The sequence below is a fragment of the Chrysemys picta genome, chromosome 1 (genome assembly GCF_011386835.1).
Source record: "Chrysemys picta bellii isolate R12L10 chromosome 1, ASM1138683v2, whole genome shotgun sequence".
Lineage (NCBI taxonomy): Eukaryota > Metazoa > Chordata > Testudines > Emydidae > Chrysemys > Chrysemys picta.
The window spans coordinates 197,419,065-197,440,411 of NC_088791.1; the positions used below are offsets into that span (position 1 = coordinate 197,419,065).

At 42.4% G+C, this 21,347-nt stretch overlaps 1 protein-coding gene across 4 annotated transcripts in view; it reads right to left on the reverse strand.

The window, feature by feature from the left end:
• TMPRSS2 (transmembrane serine protease 2) overlaps window positions 1-10,407 on the reverse strand; it is a 38,338-nt gene extending 27,931 nt beyond the window's left edge. The window contains exon 1 of one of the 4 annotated variants that reach the window (XM_065577629.1): window positions 10,268-10,407. The gene's annotated coding sequence lies outside the window, so the exon portion shown is untranslated. Of the gene's footprint in view, window positions 1-10,027; window positions 10,165-10,267 lie in introns of those variants that run through there. The other 3 variants (XM_024100543.3, XM_065577636.1, XM_065577647.1) reach the window with 3 other exon arrangements.
• Between the last annotated feature and the right edge of the window lie 10,940 nt (window positions 10,408-21,347).

The window sequence follows — 21,347 nt, forward strand, 5'->3', positions numbered from 1 at the left end:
CTCCTTGCCTGAGGAGGTTGTGAAGGCTAGCACGATAACAGCGTTTAAAAGAGAACTAGATAAATTCATGGAGGTGAAGTCCATTAATGGCTATTAGCCAGGATAGGTAAGGAATGGTGTCCCTAGCCTCTGTTTGTCAAAGGCTGGAGATGGATGGCAGGAGAGAGATCACTTGATCATTACCTGTTAGATTCACTTCCTCTGGGGGACCTGGCAGTGACCACTGTCAGCAGACAGGATGCTGGGCTGGATGGACCTTTGGTCTGACCTAGTATGGCCATTCTCATGTTCTTAACATGCTAGCTACTATTACGGAGAGACTATTAGTCTCCTAGTAATTAAAGCTGTACTTGATTTCCATCCTATGTAAAAACCAACTCATGTTTTTTTCCAGAGTATAGTGTCAACTTTCAAAGAACAATTTTCTTCTAACAACATGAAAGAAGCGGCACAAATACTTTCAGATGAAAAGATGTTAGGATAACTGAATTTTAATAAAGTTTAACTTTTGTATCTCTGCATGTTGATAACGGTGATAAATGCCTCAGTATTCACTTGGGAAATAACTTTCCATCATATCCTTATTCATAAGATGGGTGGGAGTTCCCCCCGCCACACACCGCCCAATGGCTTTGGATCAAAATGCCAATACAACCTCCATGTAACTCACTGGGGCTGCTCATCATACTGCAGTTCTCTGTCTGAAGGAATTGTGGGTGTTTAAGTTATCCTTTGACTCCTTCTGAAGAAAGGTTGTGCACCTGGGGCCTGATCCAATAATCATCGAAGTTAACAGAAAAACTTCCACTGACTTTATGGAAGATGGAGTGGTCACCAACCAGATGCCCTCTTAGAACTCTTTTCCTCTGCCCTACACCCACGCTCAGGAACAGTGCCCTGGAATAGCTGATGACCTCAAAATGCTGTATCATTAGCTGATGGTTTACAGGGAAGAGTGAAACCTTTTGGGAGACCACCAGCAACACTTCCTGAAGCACTCTAGATTTATCTTCAAGACCAGCCATCCAAGGTAAAACACTGGACATTCCTTAGCTTGGGTTGTCCAAAAAGAGTTTTACCTGCATAATGGGCACATTTATAGTTTTCTACCTATTAAAATTTCCATTAAAGCTATAGATCAAATTAATTATGATATTGTGACTATATGATCAATCCAAAATCTGTTTTTGTTCAGTTTGAAAGATGTTTTGTCAGCTTGCAGGCCTGCCAGTGCATATTGTAAATAAAACCAGTAAGAGGGTATTTCAAAGCATGAATCAGAAATGTTTGTGTAAATAAAAATTGCTATGACTGAACCGGAAACTTTCCAAAAGTGTTATGCAAAAGTAAAGAGTTTGTTTATTTTCAGTGCATATACAGGAGATAGCTTATTAAAAAGGGGGGGGGGAATGGTCTCATAACTGTTCCTTGCTATTAGAAACAGCTAGATCCCTTAATAGAGACTATTAAAATAGTCTCTATGAAAGTTTAGGTTGTTATTGGGTAGTTCCTTGGCTGTGCAGAGAGTTGATCATGACACACAATTCAGAACTTTTTACTCAGATGACCTCACAACCGTCAGAAACAAAACTGTGGATCAAAATACTAAAAGTGTTTGAATAGTCAACATAGTAGAAGTCACCCGAAAGAATTTTGAAAGCTTTTTTTTTTTTTTTTAAATATTTTCACTGGCACCTCTCTGACCTCCTTCTCCCAAAGTTTCTCCCCCAGGCACTTCCTCCAGAGTAGAAGAATGTCACATACGTGCAATTGTGCTTGTTATCATAGGATTGCCAGGCAGCAGATGCTGCAAAGCTTATTTTAGAGCAGTAGATAAATTTTCCAAGACTAATTGGGCATTAGACATATTCCTATTATATTGTTAAATCTGAGCCATCAACCTTCCCAGCATCCCTTCAGTCACCACTAGAACTTGCTGCCCCAGGTAGCTGGCAAAACACTGTGCAATAACAAAGATGGAATTTTAGCCCTGAACACCCAGCATAGACACTGACAATATCCAGCCAATCACAGACCCGGAGAAAGGGAAGATCAAGTCCAGTTGCATTTGCATTTTCACAGTACAGTTACTGATATGGCATTTTTAATGGTTCTAATGTTTAACACATAAAACGCGGTGCCTCAATAATGCTCTTAAGAAATTGGGGGAAATTCCTCAAAAAGATTCTAGCCATCTGATTTCACCCTATGGGAAGCCTGAAGCTACTCAGTGTCAAAGCTAGCAATAGCTTAATTTAGTTTTACAATAAGTTTTGCACCTCAAAAAATACAGTAAACAAAATCAGTCATTTCCTCCCAGTCTCCTCAATTTGAAATTGAGACAAATATTTAAGGAAAGAGGACATCAAATTCCTGTTTGTTTGTTCTAATCAGTCACAACTGAAACATAGATCTGTAGCTAAACTAAAAGTAAAAGAAAAGACCTGTCATTGTTCAAATATAAAGAAGCTAATAAATTTAGGAGCAAACTAACAGTGATCAATGACTTTAAATATTTGAAATCACTGTGTGGTATTTGAGAGCTTATTGCACACTGTAAGAAAGATCTCTCACAACATAATGTCCCCAAAAGTCCCACTAGTTAGGAGCCTTTACTCTATTACTACTAAAACAAGCAAATAGTCTCTATAGGAAGGAATTGGGGGTCAGGAAATCCTGATTTTTAATCTCAGCTCTGCCAATGACTTCCTCATAGCTCAACAGTAAGTAATATGCTCTCTGTATGTGTGTATATATATCTCCTCAATATATGTTCCATTCTATATGCATCCGAAGAAGTGGGCTGTAGTCCACGAAAGCTTATGCTCTAATAAATTTGTTAGTCTCTAAGGTGCCACAAGTCCTCCTGTTCTTCTAATTTCTTTCTGTCTCTGGTTCCCCAGCTGAAAAACGGCAATAATGCTTACACGCCACACACAGCATTCTGAATTACTTTATAGTTGTACAGAGCTTTGGAAACAAAAAGTGCTATTATTAATTACATTACCTTCCTCAGACTCTGTAATTGGCTACGGCTACACTAGATTAGAGAGTTTACAGCAGTGCAGCTGTAAGGTCTCTAATGTAGCTGCTCAAAGCCAACATACTCCAGCCCCCACGAGTGGTGGTAGCTATGTTGGTGTGAGAAGCTCTCTCACCAGTACATAGCGCTGTCCACACCAGTGCTTCGGTCAGTATGACTTATGTTGCTCAGGAAGGTGGGTTTTTCACACCACTGGGCGACATAAATTATACCGACATAAGTGGTAGCGTAGATATAACCTAAAAGGAAAGACAGCATTAGTTTTGATAGCAACACAACATGTATGGAAACCAGTACTGTGCTAGTACTTTCAGAAGCCTAATTTAAGCAAACTCACTCACCTTAGTCTAGATATCTACAGCCTCATGACGACAGTATATGTCCTCCACCTTTGTACTCACTATACGTTTTAGCAATTTTGTGTCCTGAAACTTATTAGTTGTTTGCCAAGTTTCTGAGATACGAATCAGCAGTAAATAAATCAGACCAGTTATTTATAGGTCTAGCTACGTAAGAGCAAACACTTTGATGAGGAAGGATAAAAGACAAGGAAGTAAGTATAAAATAAAACAAGTAAACAAACTAAACTGTAAACTATGCAAAATCATGGTGCTGATTTATAGTCATGGCAAAACAAAATACACAACAAAAAACATTACAGGTAGAAAAACTCAGCTCTCATCCCCTAACATCCCTACTCTACTTGCGCTACACTGAGGACATCTTCATCATCTGGACCCATGGGAAGGAGGCCCTTGAGGAATTCCACCAAGATTTCAACTATTTCCACCCCACCATTAACCTCAGCCTGGACCAGTCCACCCAAGAGGTCCACTTCCTAGACATTACAGTGCTAATAAGCGATGATCACATAAACACCATCCTAGACCAGAAACCTACTGGCCTACATGCCTCCAGCTTTCATCCAGACCACATCACACGATCCATTGTCTACAGCCAAGCTCTAAGATACAACCGCATTTGCTCCGATCCCTCGGTCAGAGACAAACACCTACAGAATCTCTATCAAGCATTCTTAAAACTGCAATACCCACCTGGTGAAGTGAAGAAACTGATTGACAGAGCCAGAAGGGTACCAAGAAGTCACCTACTACAAGACAGGCCCAACAAAGAAAGAAACAGAATGCCACCAGCCATCACCTATGACCCCCAACTAAAACCTCTCCAGCACATCATCAAGAATCTACAACCTATCCTGAAGGATGATCCCTCATTCTCACAGATTTGGGAGACAGGCCAGTCCTCGCCTACAGACAGCCTCCCAACCTGAAGCAAATACTCACCAGCAACTACACACCACACAACAAAAACACCAGCCCAGGAACCAAACCCTGCTACAAACCCTGGTGCCAACTCTGTCCACATATCTATTCAAGGGACACCAGCATAGGACCTAACCACATCAGCCACACCATCCGGGGCTCGTTCACCTGCACATCTACCAATGTGATATATGCCATCATGTGCCAGCAATGCCCCTCTGCCATTTACATTGGCCAAACCGGACAGTTTCTATGCAAAAGAATAAATGGACACAAATCTGACATCAGGAATCATAACATTCACAAACCAGTAGGAGAACGCTTCAATCTCTCTGGTCACTCAATAACAGACCTAAAAGTGGCAATTCTTCAACAACAAAAAACTTCAAAAACAGACTCCAAGGTGAAGCTGCAGAACTGGAATTAATTTACAAACTGGATACCATCAGATTAGGCCTGAACAAAGACTGGGAGTGGTTGGGTCATTACAAAACCTAAACTTAATTTCCCCAATACTAATTTCCCCCTACTGTTACTCACACCTTCTTGTCAACTGTATGTAATGAGCCACTCTCTTACCACTTCAAAAGTTATTTTTCCTCCTTTGGTATCCTGCTGTTAATTGATTTATCTTGTTAGACTGACCTCACACTTGGTAAAGCACCCCCATCATTTTTCACTTCATGCTTCTGATGAAGTAGGTTCTAGCCCACGAAAGCTTATGCCCAAATAAATTAGTTAGTCTCCAAGGTGCCACAAGGACTCCTCGTTGTTTTTGCTGATACAGACTAACACTGCTACCTGTCATCATTCAGTTGTGACCCCCTACAAGTTTTCAACAGTGTATATGTAAACAAGATTACCGAAGAATTTTAGCTGAGTGGGAAAGGAGAAAACAACAGGAAAAGGAATTGTTTTACAGGTTCACTTTGTGTGGTCTTTTCACACATCCCCCAATCCTTCAGTCCTTACTGCATGGGCAAGATACATGGAGAAAGGCCAATGTCCCTACTTAACAAGCATTAGCATTTTGCATTAGTCAAATTAATAATGACAGGTTTCAGAGTCGCAGCCGTGTTAGTCGGTATCCGCAAAAAGAACAGGGGTACTTGTGGCACCTTAGAGACTAACAAATTTATTTGAGCATAAGCTTTCATGGGCTACAGCCCACTTCTTCGGATGCATAGAATGGAACATATATTGAGGAGATATATATACACATACAGAGAGCACGAAAGGTGAGAGTTGTCTTACCAACTCTGAGAGGCCAATTAAGTAAGAGAAAAAAAACTTTTGAAGTGATAATCAAGATAGCCCAGTACAGACAGTTTGATATTGGTGTAGAGGGCTTCTACATCCATAGTGGCCCAGATGGTGTTTTCTGGATGTAGAAGCCCTCTACACCAATATTCCACACAAAGATGGACTACAAGCTTTCAGGAACACTATCCCCGATAAGTCACAGCTAACCCGCATGGCCCCACAGTATGCCAACATTTTTATGGCTGACTTAGAACAATGCTTCCTTAGCGCTCGTCCCCTAACGCCCCTACTCTACTTGCACTACATTCATGACGACATCATCATCTGGACCCATGGAAAAGAAGCCCTTGAGGAATTCCACCATGATTTCAATAATTTCCATCCCACCGTCAACCTCAGCCTAGATCAATCCACATAAGTGGTCCATTTCCTGGACACTACTGTGCTAATAAGCAATGGTCACATAAATACCACCCTATGCCGGAAACCTACTGACCGCTATACTTACCTACATGCCTCCAGCTTCCATCCAGGACACACCACACGATCCATTGTCTACAGCCAAGCTCTAAGATACAACCGCATTTGCTCCAATCCCTCAGACAGAGACAAGCACCTATAAGATCTCTATCATGCATTCTTAAAACTACAATACCCACCCGCTGAAGTGACAAAACAGATTGACAGAGCCAGACGAGTACCCAGAAGTCACCTCCTACAAGATAGGCCCAACAAAGAAAATAAGGGAACACCACTAGCTGTCACCTTCAGCCCCCAACTGAAACCTCTCCAGCGCATCATCAAGGATCTACAACCTATCCTGAAAGATGATCCCTCACTCTCACAGACTTTGGAGACAGGCCAGTCCTCGCCTACAGACAGCCTCCCAACCTGAAGCAAATACTCACCAGCAACTACACATCACTGAACAAAAACACTAACCCAGGAACCTATCCTTGCAACAAAGCCCGATGCCAACTCTGTCCACATATCTATTCAAGGGAAACCAGCATAGGACCTAATCACATCAGCCACACCATCCGGGGCTCGTTCACCTGCACATCTACCAATGTGATATATGCCATCATGTGCCAGCAATGTCCCTCTGCCATGTACATTGGCCAAACCGGACAGTCTCTACGCAAAAGAATTAATGGACACAAATCTGACATCAGGAATCATAACATTCAAAAACCAGTAGGAGAACACTTTAACCGGTCTGGTCATTCAATGACAGACCTGCAGGTGGCAATTTTGCAACAGAAAAGCTTCAGAAACAGACTCCAAGGAGAAACTGAGCTGAAATTGATATGCAAATTAGATACAATCAATTTAGGTTTAAATAGAGACTGTTTGTAATGGCTCAGCCATTCCCATTGAATCTATCTCCCCATGTAAGTATTCTCACACTTCTTATCAAACTGTCTGTGCTGGGCTATCTTGATTATCACTTCAAAAGTTTTTTTCTCTTACTTAATTGGCCTCTCAGATTTGGTAAGACAACTCCTACCTTTCATGCTCTCTGTATGTGTGTGTGTGTGTGTGTGTATGTATATATATATATATATATATATATATTCCATTCTGTGCATCCAAAGAAGTGGGCTGTAGCCCACGAAAGCTTATGCTCAAATAAATTTGTTAGTCTCTAAGGTCCCACAAGTACTCCTGTTCTTTTTGCCAATAAAATGTAAATGCTCCTCCTGTGTTCCTTGATTGTTCCAGACCAGAGTATTTTCTGGGACGTCGTTAAACTGCTGAACTATTCTGCATCATGCAAAATGGAAATGGTTCTATTTATATTGCACATGTACATTACCAGAACTCTGCCCCCTCCAACTAAGTGCCACAGGGAGGAACTAGAGAGCCATATGGCAGTAGCAAAGTCCAGTTAAACGTCCAATTTAAGCAAAAGAACAACCCATCACACACAACAGCCAGTGTTCATGCCAGAAGTACTTGTGTGCTCATTCTGGTAGGGAACAGAAACAATACCATGCAACTCTATTGGCCTTGCAATACTATTCCAAACAAGGAATCCAGAAATGGGAAGCATGGGGGGCAGTGAAAAAAATCAAGAATATTTGAATACATTCAATAAATAGGTAATCAGTAATTGTCATTTACTAGTGCATATTTTAGGAGCAGAAAAACAGGCTAAATCCAAATAAATGTGCTCTGTTCTATTTATGATTAATTATGCCACCACCACAGGTGGCAAATTTATTACCTTGATCCTGCAACTTGCTCTGCATGTACAGACCCCTGCATCTATGTGTCATCCATTGACTTTACTTGAACCATACATGGGAGTAGGGGCTCATCCATGAACATCAGCTTGAAGGATTGGGACCTTAAAGATGGTGGGTTCCTCCAAAAAGTTACCTTGGCCAACACCCTAACCTGCTATTTAAAGTTGGTGGGGGCTTTCCTGGTAGCACTACTGTGCTATATTTGATCTATATTAATAGTTTTTAAAATTATACTGACACACAGGAAGGACAAAATTGTCAAATTAAATGTTACATTTCTCAGCCTGTGTTTACTTTACTTAATTTGTATTTCTTGGCTTTTATGTTTTAGCCCAACCTAATTTGAATTTATGTTTTTCCTATGACAGTGTCCCATACACGTTTGTATAACGGCAATGATTATAGCAAATTCCCTATCTTCATTCATCTACCTCTACAGCATCATTTCTTTTGTGATGCTCATCTGAAGTAACAAACCACTGAAATCAAAATTCAGAGTTGTTCCCGCCTCTGAGTTTCCCAATTGTGCTGGTATTTCCTCTAGGTCTGTTAGAATATAAGCTTGCAAAAGAAGGACTGTCATTTCATGCTTTCTACAGAGCTAGTGACATTGTTAGCACTTAATGAATAAGAGAGATTAAAAACTGGATATTTAAAAGAATTAAGTTGGAATATACTTGTCTCTTTTTGGTCTACTGCTGAAAAACCCAGGGGTGAATCCAGGCCCTTCCGAGATCAAAGAAAGTTCTGCTATTGACTTCAAAGGGAGCAAAAATTTCACCCCTGGAATCCATTTTTAAATTGGGCTAGGTGGGGGGTGGGGGGAAGAGATGAGATAGTTTGGGGGTGGGGAGAATTACTTTATATAAATTTAGCTGAAAATGCAGGAAATGTGTCCCCAGAAATGGGGTCTTTTGTACAAATATAGCAATATCAACGTATTTTTATATTGAATGAGAAGGTTACAGGACTAGTAAAGAATTCTGAGCTATTCTCACCTCTGACAGCCATTCAGCGTGACCTTGGACAAATTGCTCAATCTCTCAGTTCCTCAGTTCCCCTCCCCCACAACTGTGAAAGGTAGATAATATTTACTCAGGAGTTATAAGGAGGTTTAATTTAGTGTTTGTAGAGCACTCATGGCCTTTTTTCCCCAGGGATATCAAAGTACTCTATTATTCCATCCACAGTATTCACTCACGCTTTCCCATTCCTCTTACCTACTGTGGGACAGAGGATGGGAAAATGTATTTATCCAGGGTTGTGTATTGTGCTCACCAACCACTGTGGTACCCAAGAGATGTGTGTGGTGGGCAAGGACATACAGTGGTGGGTGGCTAAGCAATTTAGGGCCTAATGCTTCAATCCTTACTCATTTGAGTCACACTTGTTAGTAGCCCCACTGAAACCAATGAGCTACTCACATGCGTAAAGACTATTTGCACAATTTCATAAATTAGACGTTCCTCTGAAATGATTACAATATAAGGAAGTGTCTTTTTTTCCTTTAAGACACCATATCGACTAATGACACTACTATTACATACAGTGATCAGGATGCCCGTTACTGTTTTGCACTACATCATGCTTTCCATCCAAAGACCTCAAAGTGTTTTGCTAAGTAAAGCCTCACCACACCCCTGTAAGGGAAATATCCGTTATCCCCATTTTACCGATGGGGAAACTGAGGCATGGAGCAACTACATGAATCGCCCAATAGCAGGTAGCAAGTCTGTTGCAAAATTCAAGAGTTCCTAGCACCCAGTTCTATGTTCACATACGATCTGTATTCCCCGAGAACATCAAGATGAGCCTAAAGCTGCCAAATTTCAACCAGCTAAGACAAGGCAGGTAACAACTCTCTCATTTCCTTTGTGATCCTAGAAACAAAAGCCATCCCATCCTTGTCTAATTACACCGCTTTTTGAGACACCTGCCTAGCATGAAGGATGGGTTATTTATGAAGCACCAGCTGTCATATAAGGGGGACTAGAAGGGGCATCAAAAGATCCCTTTGGAAAGGCGACATTTGCTGTTCCACATAAACTCCCAGGGGAGCCAGGGCTCTTGAATGGTTTCCCAACACCCTGCATATGGGCAGGGTTATTTTTCGGCAATATCTAACCACCCACTAACTACATTCTGTGCTGATTTCCCACCCCCACTATCCCAGCCAAGGGACGAACCTGCTCCAGCCACTACCGACCGGAGCCGGCATGCAATTCCAAGGCTGGGATCTCGGCATTGGCAATGCCGCCGGGGCCACCCGAGGCGCTGCCTTCGACCCAGCCAATACGTTGAAAGCGAGTTTCCAAAGAGAGCTGCCAAATCCCTGCCAAGGACACACACGAGTCGCCGCTGGCTGCGGGCGGGGTCGATGAGCCCCCGTCACACGCCCACCCCCAGAGCCACCGCAACCCACTCACCGCCGGCCGCCGCGGGGAAGCCTCCCCGGTTGCTCTAACCCGCGGTGGGGCGGGATTCCCGAGCCCAGGGGCGCCCGCCGCGCTCCTGTTCCAGCCGGGCCGGGCTAGCTGTGGAGTTTGCCCCGCAGCTGCTGCTGCTCCCCTGGAGCCGGGACTGCGCCCCTTGCCCTGCCCAGAGCCAGCCGCGCCGGGAAAGAGCGGCGGCCGCGGGCGGGGAGGAGCCTGGCGGGGGGAGAGGGAGCGGCTGCCAAAGGGGCAGGTGGCGGCGTGGTGCGGAGTCACTGCCCTCCCCTTCATCGCCCCCCCCCAGGCGCGGGCAGGAGCCGGGGCGGGATTCCAGGCGCGGGTGACACACCGCGCTCGGGGAGGGGGCCGGAGACAGGGAGTCCAGGGGCTGCAGCCGGCCAGGCGACGAGCACCAGTCAGCTCATGCCCGGGGCGTAAAAACCAGCCAGCCGCTCCCCGCGGGCTGCCCCAGCCAGCTCTCCCGCCTAGGGCGCCCGGGCTGCTGCCGGGGGGTGTTAAGGCCGGTGGTTTGTAACGCGTCCCCACTGCTCCGGGGCGGGGAGGGGCTTGCTGCGAGATCTTTGAAGAGGGGGGGATAAGGCGCCCTGACGGCTGAAGCTAAATGCGTATTTTGGTGCGATTAAAGAAACACAGAGAGCCACCGACTGGCTTTGTGGCTCCCTTCTCGCCTTCCCTGGGCTGTGCAGGTGTTTGTGTTTCAGCCTTTGGAACAGCCCAGCTCTCGTTACAGCCGCACTGCACCGGTGAGTTAAATCCTGGTGCCAGGTGTAACCCTCTGCAGGCGAGTGGGAGCTCAGGGTTTCCTCTCTGAGAAGGCAGGCGAGGGCTCAGCTGGAGGAGCGCCTGGGATCAGCGACACCAGGAACCCTGCCGGGTGCAGCAGGTGGTCCTGTGACTTGGGTCCTCTCCTAGCGAGCAACCACGTGTAGCTACTTCTTCCACCCCCGGGCGATTTGCAAAGCGCACTCATCCCAGGAAAGATCAGAGCCCTTCCTGACACCTCACCGTCTCCGCCCTTTGCTTTTAATGGGCTGCCTTTTGCATTTGGAAAGGACGAAGAATGATCGTTAATTAGCTTGCCTCACACCTGAGGAGGATATGGAGGAAGATTGCTCCTTTTTTTAGCTGTCTTCCTTCTAAAGTTCAGTAATTTATCTGCCCCGGGAAATTTATTTGTCTCTAGTTCCTCTATACGTTATTCTGTCATTTGCATTAGCATATGTTAAGTGCATTGCAACATGCTATTTGCCACCTCCCGCAGCTCCGGGCCCTTAGTTTGACTTCCCTGCCTTCCAGGAATTTCGCAAATAGGTCATTGGGTTCTTGGAAAACGTATGCTGAACCCTTTTAAATCAGAGTCCAAAATGGCTTCGATTAGATGTGGGTTCTATCGGTCTTGAAACTGTGACTTAAGTGACCTTCCAGAAATAAGTTACATTACTAATAACTCTTTACATTATATTACTAATAAGACACTTAAATGCTTCACTTTTTACTATGTGAGGTCTATGAATTGTTCTTTTAAGTCTGGACATCTCTCCTTGCTGTTAAGTCAATAACAACATCTTATCTAGTGGGAGAGAGGAATTTCGCAGACCTCCAAGTTGAAAAGCCTGGTTTCTCTTCCTGTTATTTACAGCATATAGAAACTAGCACAGTGTTTGGTTTCAGAGTAGCAGCCGTGTTAGTCTGTATCCGCAAAAAGAAGAACAGGAGTACTTGTGGCACCTTAGAGACTAACAAATTTATTAGAGCATAAGCTTCCGAAGAAGTGGGCTGTAGTCCACGAAAGCTTATGCTCTAATAAATTTGTTAGTCTCTAAGGTGCCACAAGTACTCCTGTTCTTCTTTTAGCACAGTGTTAATTGTCATTCTTTTGTTTGACAAAGGGACATTTCCCACTTTCCTTGAAATGGCTGGCTGTTTTGGGTGCATAAAGAATGCAAGATGGACCCTAAAATTAGGACTGGCAGCACCTGTTTATTTAAAGGGACACATTTATTTTGCCCCAATGGTATAAAAACATGTCTGAATGTGACAAGAGTGTAGACATGTCTTGAAATCTTAGGTTCAGAATCATCCTTGCACCCATACAGATCCCAAATAGAGACCATATGGATCCACACAGATGTTTGCCAGTGTGGATCCAATTAGAGGATTTGGGCCTTATATTTCACCGTAAAGGACATATATGATCAATCTATACCTACAGCCATAATGACTTTCCCTCCCCCTTTCTGATTCCTCTAGAATCCTAGTTCTGTGACATGTTCCCTTTCCCCCAACACTATGGATGGCTCTGCACAGGCAGCCTATGGATTTGGAGTGGGATGGTTGCTCTTGATGGCATTCTGCATATTCCTTTTCTTCTCCCCAAGAAACTGCACAGCAAAATGACACATGTTAAAGGTGACCTGTAAAATGGGATTTTGTCCATTTTGGTTTCTTTATGATGTATAAAGAAGGCCTAATAGTTTGTATTTAAAAAAAAAAAAAAAAAAAAAAACTTTTTTCTACGTTTAGACATTCAATTCTTGTTTACCCTGCTTTTCTTCAAAATTTTACATTGTCATTGTGTCCAGTTATATGTTTAATCACATTATTTTTAAAAAAAGAGAGAAATTTGGAAATCACCAGGTATATTCTAATAATTGCCCCAAAGAAAATTTTGGAAATGGGTAGGTGTATTCTAATAACTGTACCTAAGAGTATTTCTTTAAGTGTTAGTTCTCAATCTGGGCTTGCCCAGACAATTTACTTGACAACTACAGATTGTTGTAGTTGGTGGTGTAAGATACCCTTACGTTTTATATCTGTGTCGGTGTGTAAATATGTATTGTGCATCTGTACAGGTGTTTCCAAAGTAGTACAACCACCTTAGGGGGCAGAACAAACAGGTGAAGGGGCAGCATAAAAGCAAGAATGACCTGTGTTGTCTGACCTGTCCAGGAACGACATATTTTTGACAGAACAGCTTTAAACATTTTAACTGGTGTCCATGTTGCTTTGTGAATGAACAAGTAATGGACCAGATCCTCAGCTGGAGTGACTCAATGCAGTTCTACTGAAATTAGTAGAGCTCCATCGATTTACATCACTTGAGGATCTGGGCCAGTGAGATGTCGACATATTCTCTCAGAGTTTTTCAAGAAAAATGTAACATTTCTAGTAACAATCAATTGGTCAGATATCTAGAATCGAGGGAATGTATCCAATCAAAGAATATGTTGCTATCCCTTTTGACCCAAGCAGCTGGTCACAGTTCAGGGCCCTGAGGGCTGTTCCAGTTGGGATGAGAAATTGTGGCTGAAGGCTGGTACCTTTGATGAAATCTTGTTTATTTACAAGAAATGTACAAAATCCTGTTTTCCCAAATGCAGAAAGAACCAAAAAGAAGGAACCAGTTCCTTTGTTTGCTGACCAAGGCAGCCTTTCCAGCCAACACTATATACCCAAAAAGCTTTTTCTCTTTGCTTTATCTCACAGTTCCATTTCTGTGCTTCCAGGCTGTGTCCAGTTTGCATTCTCTCTCTGTGTGTGCTCTGTTTGTCTCTCCTTGGGCCCTCACAAACAGACCAAACCCCTTGGGTCACATGACTGAGCATTTACTCAGCTTTTCCATGTGCCTGTGTTTTGGAATGCTACTGCTAGGCTGTTTCAACCACCTGATTACAATGGTTTCTTTACATTTATCCTGAGTGGAAAGTGGTGACCAGACCTGACCCATAGCAACAGTAACTGTGCCAGACTCTCCCTCTCATTTATATAGGTGAAATCTAAATTATCAGCATCCCATTTAGTCTCCATTATTTACAAATATACAGGCCAATATTTTTAAACATGTATACCAAATATTAGGTACTTTAATTCATATTTAGGCATACAAACAAGTGGCCTGATTTTTCAGAGATGCCAATATAGGCCATCATCCTACTATGTCTTACACTCTTCTGTTTCATGCCTTTTTTGTGACATACTCTTAGCATGCACATTACATTCATTTCGCATGTCCATTGATCATCAAAGCAATACAGGTTACATTATCTTAATACCTACTTAATTTGCTAATCAACTTGCAGCCAACTTTTAACTTACTCCACTCTTTACATCACTGCTGAATTTTGCACACATGTTTAACAGAGTCTAGGTTAAGACTCAAGAGAGCCTGAAGTAAAGACTTCTCAATAGCAGGCCCCAGGCCGCCAAGTACTGCTTCAAAGAAAATCAGGAAGAATATAACCTTGCCATTTTCAGGTCAAGACCCACCTTTTTGCCATAGCTTTTCCTTAAATATTAGAATAAAAGTAAACCAAAGGGCATTCTCAAAAGTAAATCCCACAGCTATACCAAAGAGTAGGATGGAGATCTTAGAGGCTTTCAATTTTCAGAGGCAAAGAATATCGCAGGGTGGTGGGGATGAAACTCCTCTCACCCTGCCCTGGAAGAACAATACTGTCAGGAGTCGTCATAAGCAACCTTTCCTTTTCTCTACGTACATACCACTAAGGCTGCCTTGGTGAGCAGCTTATCTATTATCTAAAACTAGAAAAACGAGACTGAATAAAAATTCAAACAATGTCCTTGGTTTACATCCATTGAAATTCAGTGTTCATTGTTGTAACTGAGAACAGAACAAAGCCTGCAACCTTAATCAAAATACTGGTGTTTATTATAAAGAAAACAAACATTGAACAACTTGTATGTATCATATACATTTACAAATAATTGGGGCCATTTTCACTGATATGCTCTGGCTGCTCTGTTCTACTCCAGTAAGGCAAAGCAGCCATTAATTCAGCATAATTGGTCAATTATGGCTACTTTTGTGTCAGAGTGGCTTGATACAACTGGAATGCACCAGTAAATCTGACCTCTGATGCAGAGTCAGTGCACATTTGAATGTTATTTGAAAAGTGAATTTTTAAAATGTGTTTTAAATAAAAGAAAGCAACTGGAATTTAAATTGAATTAATCTCAATCAAAACAGCAATATTGTCAGTTCTAATTAATTACTATGGGAGCAAATTCACTGGCATCAGTGATACATACTCAGACAAATATTCTAAAAAGCTAAATAAAAGTAAACCCAGTAAAATGAAAACTACCAGTTCCTGAATAAGGATAACTTCTGACAAGTAGAAACTAGGAGTGAAGTTCTGCCCCTGCATAGTCAGTGGCAACACTCTTACTGATTTCAATGGAATCAAACTATCAGTCTAGATGCTTGAAGCTTGTATAAGGAGACATTTAGAACTTGTAAAAAGATCAAATGCCAATCCAGAAATAATGGAATCTTGGAATTCCATTGATAATTTCTCTACTGAAGAAAGAAGATCTATGGACCAATTGTCCTTCTGGATCACTTTTTCATCGAGTGTTGTCCAAAGTTTGGTTAGTGCCAGACTTTTTAATTGCTGTATTATTTTACTGAGCACCTGCATGTGATAACACTGCTCTACAGCCAAAATGCTTCTGAAATAAATGATGTCAAACTTTACTAATTCTGGGTCACTGAGAACAAAAATGATGCTTAAAATTGTTGATTGGCTCTAGTTTTCAAGATATGCTATTGAGTCAGTATATACGACCCTTGACTTGGGAATGGCGGAGGATAAGCGATTTATAAAGGGAAGGGATCTCAATTTAAACCAGAAATGACTAAAATACATCTTTGACTGGATCTATGAATAAATCTATGACTGGGTTTGGACAGTATTTGCTTTTTAGGCAAAACAATGAATGATGCAATCTGAAGCTGGTATTGCGTCATACATGATAGGAATTGAATCATGTTATTCCTAGACGTCATGGATGATGCAATCATAACGAAGCTTACATCACTCTGCTGAACAAATTGCCCTATATCAGCTCTAGAAATCATAGAGTGTCGTGCTCTCTTATTTGTTAGTGTTTGATTTTGCAAAGGGACACATTTCTGTTTAGCCAAAGTGAGCAGAGATGCCTCGTACTTGTGTGAAGAGTACAGATAACTTCTGCTGTGTTTGTGGCTAAGTGACTTTTGCATCACAAAAGCGCAGTATAACCACTATGGTTAAGAAAGCCTATCACCTTTATTTTGGCTGCAAAATGGGAGATCAGGACAAGAGGTGGGCCCCACACATATGCTGCAACACTTGTGCAACAAATCTTCGCCAGTGGTTGAACAGGAAAAGGAAATCTATGCCTTTTGCAGTGCCAATGATTTGGAGAGAGCCAACAGATCATACCAGCAATTGTTACTTCTGCATGGTGCCTCCAGTTGGGAAAGGTGTGTCAAAGTAGAAAAAGCGGACTGGGCATTATCCAAACATTCCATCAGCTATATGCCCAGTACCCCACGGAGAAGGACTGCCGGTTCCTGATGCACCAGAATCATTCTCACTTGAGTCAGACGAGGAAGAGGAAGAGGATGAAACTTCTGGTCCTGAACCATCAATGTCACAGGACCCACATTTTCTCCCATCCTCCTCCTCTGAACCACACCTCATAACACAAGGTGAACTGAATGACCTTGTCAGGGATTTGGAACTACCCAAGAGTAAGGCAGAGCTGTTGGGCTCCAGACTACAGCAGTTGAATCTCCTGGCAGATGATGTTAGGGTTTCCATGTTCCGTGACCGTCAAAAGGATCTTGTCCCATTCTTCTTCATGGAAGGTGATCTTGTAGCCTTCAACAACATCGATGGTGGGATGGCAGCCCTCAACATCGTTCACGATCCAGATGAGTGGAGACTGTTCATTGATTCATCGAAGACGAGTCTTAAAGCTGTTTTACTGCATAATGGCAATGTTTTGCCATCAATTCCAGTTGGTCATACAGTCCATATGAAGGAAATCTGTGACAACATGAAACAATTTTTGAGGTGCATAAACTATGACCAACATCAGTGGCAGCTTTGTGGTGATTTGAAGGTTGTTGCTCTCTTGCTTGGTCTGCAGACTTGATACACAAAGTACTGCTGTTTTCTCTGCGAATGGGATAGTCGTGCAAGAGATTCCCACTACATCAAGAAAGACTGGCCACTCGTCGGAGCCTGGGAGGAAAAGTCATTGGAGCCTGGGAGGAAAAGTGTTCAGCATCCACCACTTGTTGAATCAAGGAAGATTTTGTTACCACCCTTACACATCAAGCTGGGTCTGATGAAGAACTTTGTCAAGGCCATTGACAAAACACAAGCAGCTTTCAAGTACCTCCATGGAAAATTTCCAAGATTAAGTGAAGCTAAGATAAAGGAAGGTGTCTTTGTTAGTCCTCAGATTTGTGAACTTCTTCGAGATGATGCATTTGACCATGCACTGCGTGGCAAGGAAAAGACGGCATGGAAAGCCTTCCAGTTAGTGGCAATAAATTTTCTCAGAAACAACAAGGCAGACAACTACAGGTTGTTGGTGGAAAACCTCCTCAAGGCATACAAAAGCCTTGGTTGCAACATATCACTAAAGATACATTTTTTGCACTCTCATCTAGATTTTTTTCCACCGAACTGCGGAGCAGTGAGCGACAAGCACGGTGAGTGATTTCACCAGGACATTGCAACAATGGAGAAACGCTATCAGGGCAAATGGAGCCCATCAATGCTTGCAGACTATTGCTGGAAAGTGATAAGAGACAAGCCAAGATGCGCAGAGTAGACACTGAATAGGACTAAACTATGTACATAATAGTTTTTTGCCTTTTGTTTCATAATAAATTTTATTTATATAACCCTTGTGCTGATTTTTAAAGTGTTACATAAACAGGACAGGTGAAATATTATCATGTAAAGCAACCATAGACACATGAAAAGATCTAGGTTTACAATTTATTATTAAAACTCTACTATCTACACAATATACATAGACATAAAATGTAAAAACTTAAATATCTTAAACAGTAGCCAATCAGTTGTTTTAATTGTCATATTTGAATTCAGCACATCAAAATACATAATAAATAGCACATTTTATCTCTGAAGCAGACGACTTCTCAAAAATTGTAGACCAGTGAAACCAGAGATGTTTTGTGGCAGGAAAGTATGGTCTTCTGCTAAAACATGACAGGAAGCAGTGTTCCCCCCCCCCCAGTTCTGTTAAAGACTTGCTGCGTGATTTGGAGCAACTCTCTTCTCTGTGCAGCAGTCTCCCACTCATAAATGGGGGTTAATAATACCTGCCTACAAAGTTATTGTGATACTTAATTTATAGAATCATACATTATAATGCTAGCAGGGACCACCAGATCCATACTCTGACCTCGTGTATATCACAGGTCACCAACCACCCAGCACCTACAAACAACCCAACAACCAAAATTAGTCCAAAATATTACCACCCTTGGAGACAAAGTTTTAATATTAATATTTGTAAAGAGCTCAGAGATTCTTAAATGGAATATGCTACTGAAGTGCAAAGTAGTTTCGTATTTTAGTATATACTGTTATCATTCAAGCTTTTATGTCCCTTGTCTACATCAGTTACAACAGTTCATTTATCGAGAATCAGACATTGTTTTAATTCCATGATAAACTATATAGCTTAAATCAGAAAACTGTAAATCATTAATGACTTGTTGCAGCCAAAATACTGATATAGACCAGTAGGTAAATCCAGACAAATGATAAGGAAGTCACATATGAATATCAAACAGTTACAGCTTTGCACAAAAGAGCACAAAACTAAACAAGCCAAAGTTGTGATAAGTGGACTTAACATATTTAAAGCATGAGCTCAAGTTCCTGGTACTGCAAAAAGAATTTTAAGAGAAGACTCTTGAAATTCCTTAACATGCTTTAGTGAAATTTGGTATATCACTGCCTTAAATGCAATGATATACCAATGATACATAGATTATATTTTCATCCTCGGGACAGATGGCCTAAACTTCCTCATAGATTTCCACGACAGCTTCTTAATAACCACTGCCCATCCATCAAACTCTCCCTAGAATACTCCCACACCAGCATCAGTTTCCTGGAAACCATGATCAGCTTCATCAATGGAACTCTACAGACAACTGTATACAAGAAACCAAGGAATCACCACACCTACCTTCACAGATCCAATAACACACCAAGACATCTATCTACAGCCAGGCGCTCAGATACTACAGACGATGCACTGAGGAGAAAGTCTGGGGTATGCACCTTAACGCACTTAAGACCTGCTTCACCAAACAAGGCCACTCTGACAGAGAAGTAGGTTGCATCATGGCATGGGCCACCCAAATACCCCAAGACAACATGATTCAATTCAGGAAAAAAATCCCTCAGACTGCACACCCCTAGTTTTCACCTACCATCTAACACTGGAACACATATGAGATATTAAAGAATGATAACCCATACTCGATGGGGAGCACATCCTGAAATAAATCTTTCCTGAACCCCCTCTTCTGGCCTTCACATAACAAACTTCACCAAGCTCATAATCAAAAGCAAGCTCCCCACAGATCAGGACACACCAGCTCAAAGCGCTACCACACCCCGCCACAACAGATGCAAAACCTGCAGCATATCTCTACTGCTACAATGATCAACACCCCCCACAAAACACCTTTCAACATCCATGGGTCCTAAACCTACATATCACAATATGTGGTGCATCTCATCCAGTGCTCTAAATGCCCCAATAACAACTATTTGGGTGAAACCAGACAGTTGCTATGCTCTCAAATGAACTCACACAGGAAAATGGTAAAAGACAAAAACAACATACCATCAGTGGGCAAACACCTTTCACAAAACCATCTCTCTATATCTGACCTATCAGTCCTCATCCTTGAAGGAAACCTGCACACTTTCAGAAGATGAGCCTGAGAGCTTAAATTCATAACTTTGCTAGACACTAAAAATCATGGATTTAAAGGCATGGGATTTATGGCAAATTACTACAATCAACAAACTAGCCCTCCTATGTCCTACAACTGGAAATGTGATAATTGCCCACTTCACCTTGAATGATCTCTTACAACATGTTAACTCCTTATACTCTAACTATCTGTTCCCTGGTATTTAGCTGTGACACTCTGAGGCCTTGGCTACACTGGCGCTGTACAGCGCTGCAACTTGCTGCGCTCAGGGGTGTGAAAACGCCCCCTCTCCCCCAAGCGCAGCGAGTGCAGCACTGTAAAGCGCCAGCGTAATCAGAGCCTGCAGCACTGCATGTTCGCTCGCAGCGCTGCAAGCTACTCCCCTCAGAGAGGTGGAGTACATACAGCGCTGCGAGAGAGCTCTCGCAGCCCTGGCAGCACGACTACACTCGCGCTTCACAGCACTGCCGCAGCAGCGCTGTGAATTCCCGAGTGTAGCCAAGGCCTGAGTACCTTATCCAGACCTGAAGAAGAGCTCTGTGCAAAATCAAAACCTTGTCTCTCTCACCAACAGAAGTTGGTTCAATGAATTACATCACCCACCTTGTCTCTTTAAAACAACAGAATTTTGGTCTCGATCCTGAAAAATGGGTCCCTCATTGTAGCAGCATAGAATCGCACCAACATCAAGATGCAGATGGTAATGGCATAGTTGTGATTTTCAACTACTTAATAGCCCCTGGGTACTGAATAAAGGAGGGGTGGCTTTTGCTTCTAGGTCTCTTTCAAGACTTTGTTTTATTGTCACTACCTGCTGGGTGGTGCATGCACCTGTGCTTCTCTGCTGTTTGTTTCCCACCTTTTTGTGCTTGGGTTTACTACTTTTAATAGGGAGGGAAATAGGATTTCATGATGGTCGGTGTTACAAGAGCTAGTGAGTAGCAGGCTAATGTATGCTCTTTCCTGGTGGAGATGATTGTATGTGAGTTCTTTTATTCTGCCAAACATGAGCCAACACTGATCAAAAATACTCCCCTACTAGCATTCTCTCCAAACCTCTGCGGTGCAGGCTATCGGAACAATGTGTACTTCCTGGTACCAGCATTCGCTCTCTTTAATTACACTTCTATTTATCACACAGCCATCAGCAGGAACTAGAACATTTAGCTCTGCACTACACACTGTACAATAAGTAAACCAGTGTTTAGCCAGCGCAAACTATTTTCTCTTTGTCCCCATCCCAGTGGAAATGGTACAAACACAAAA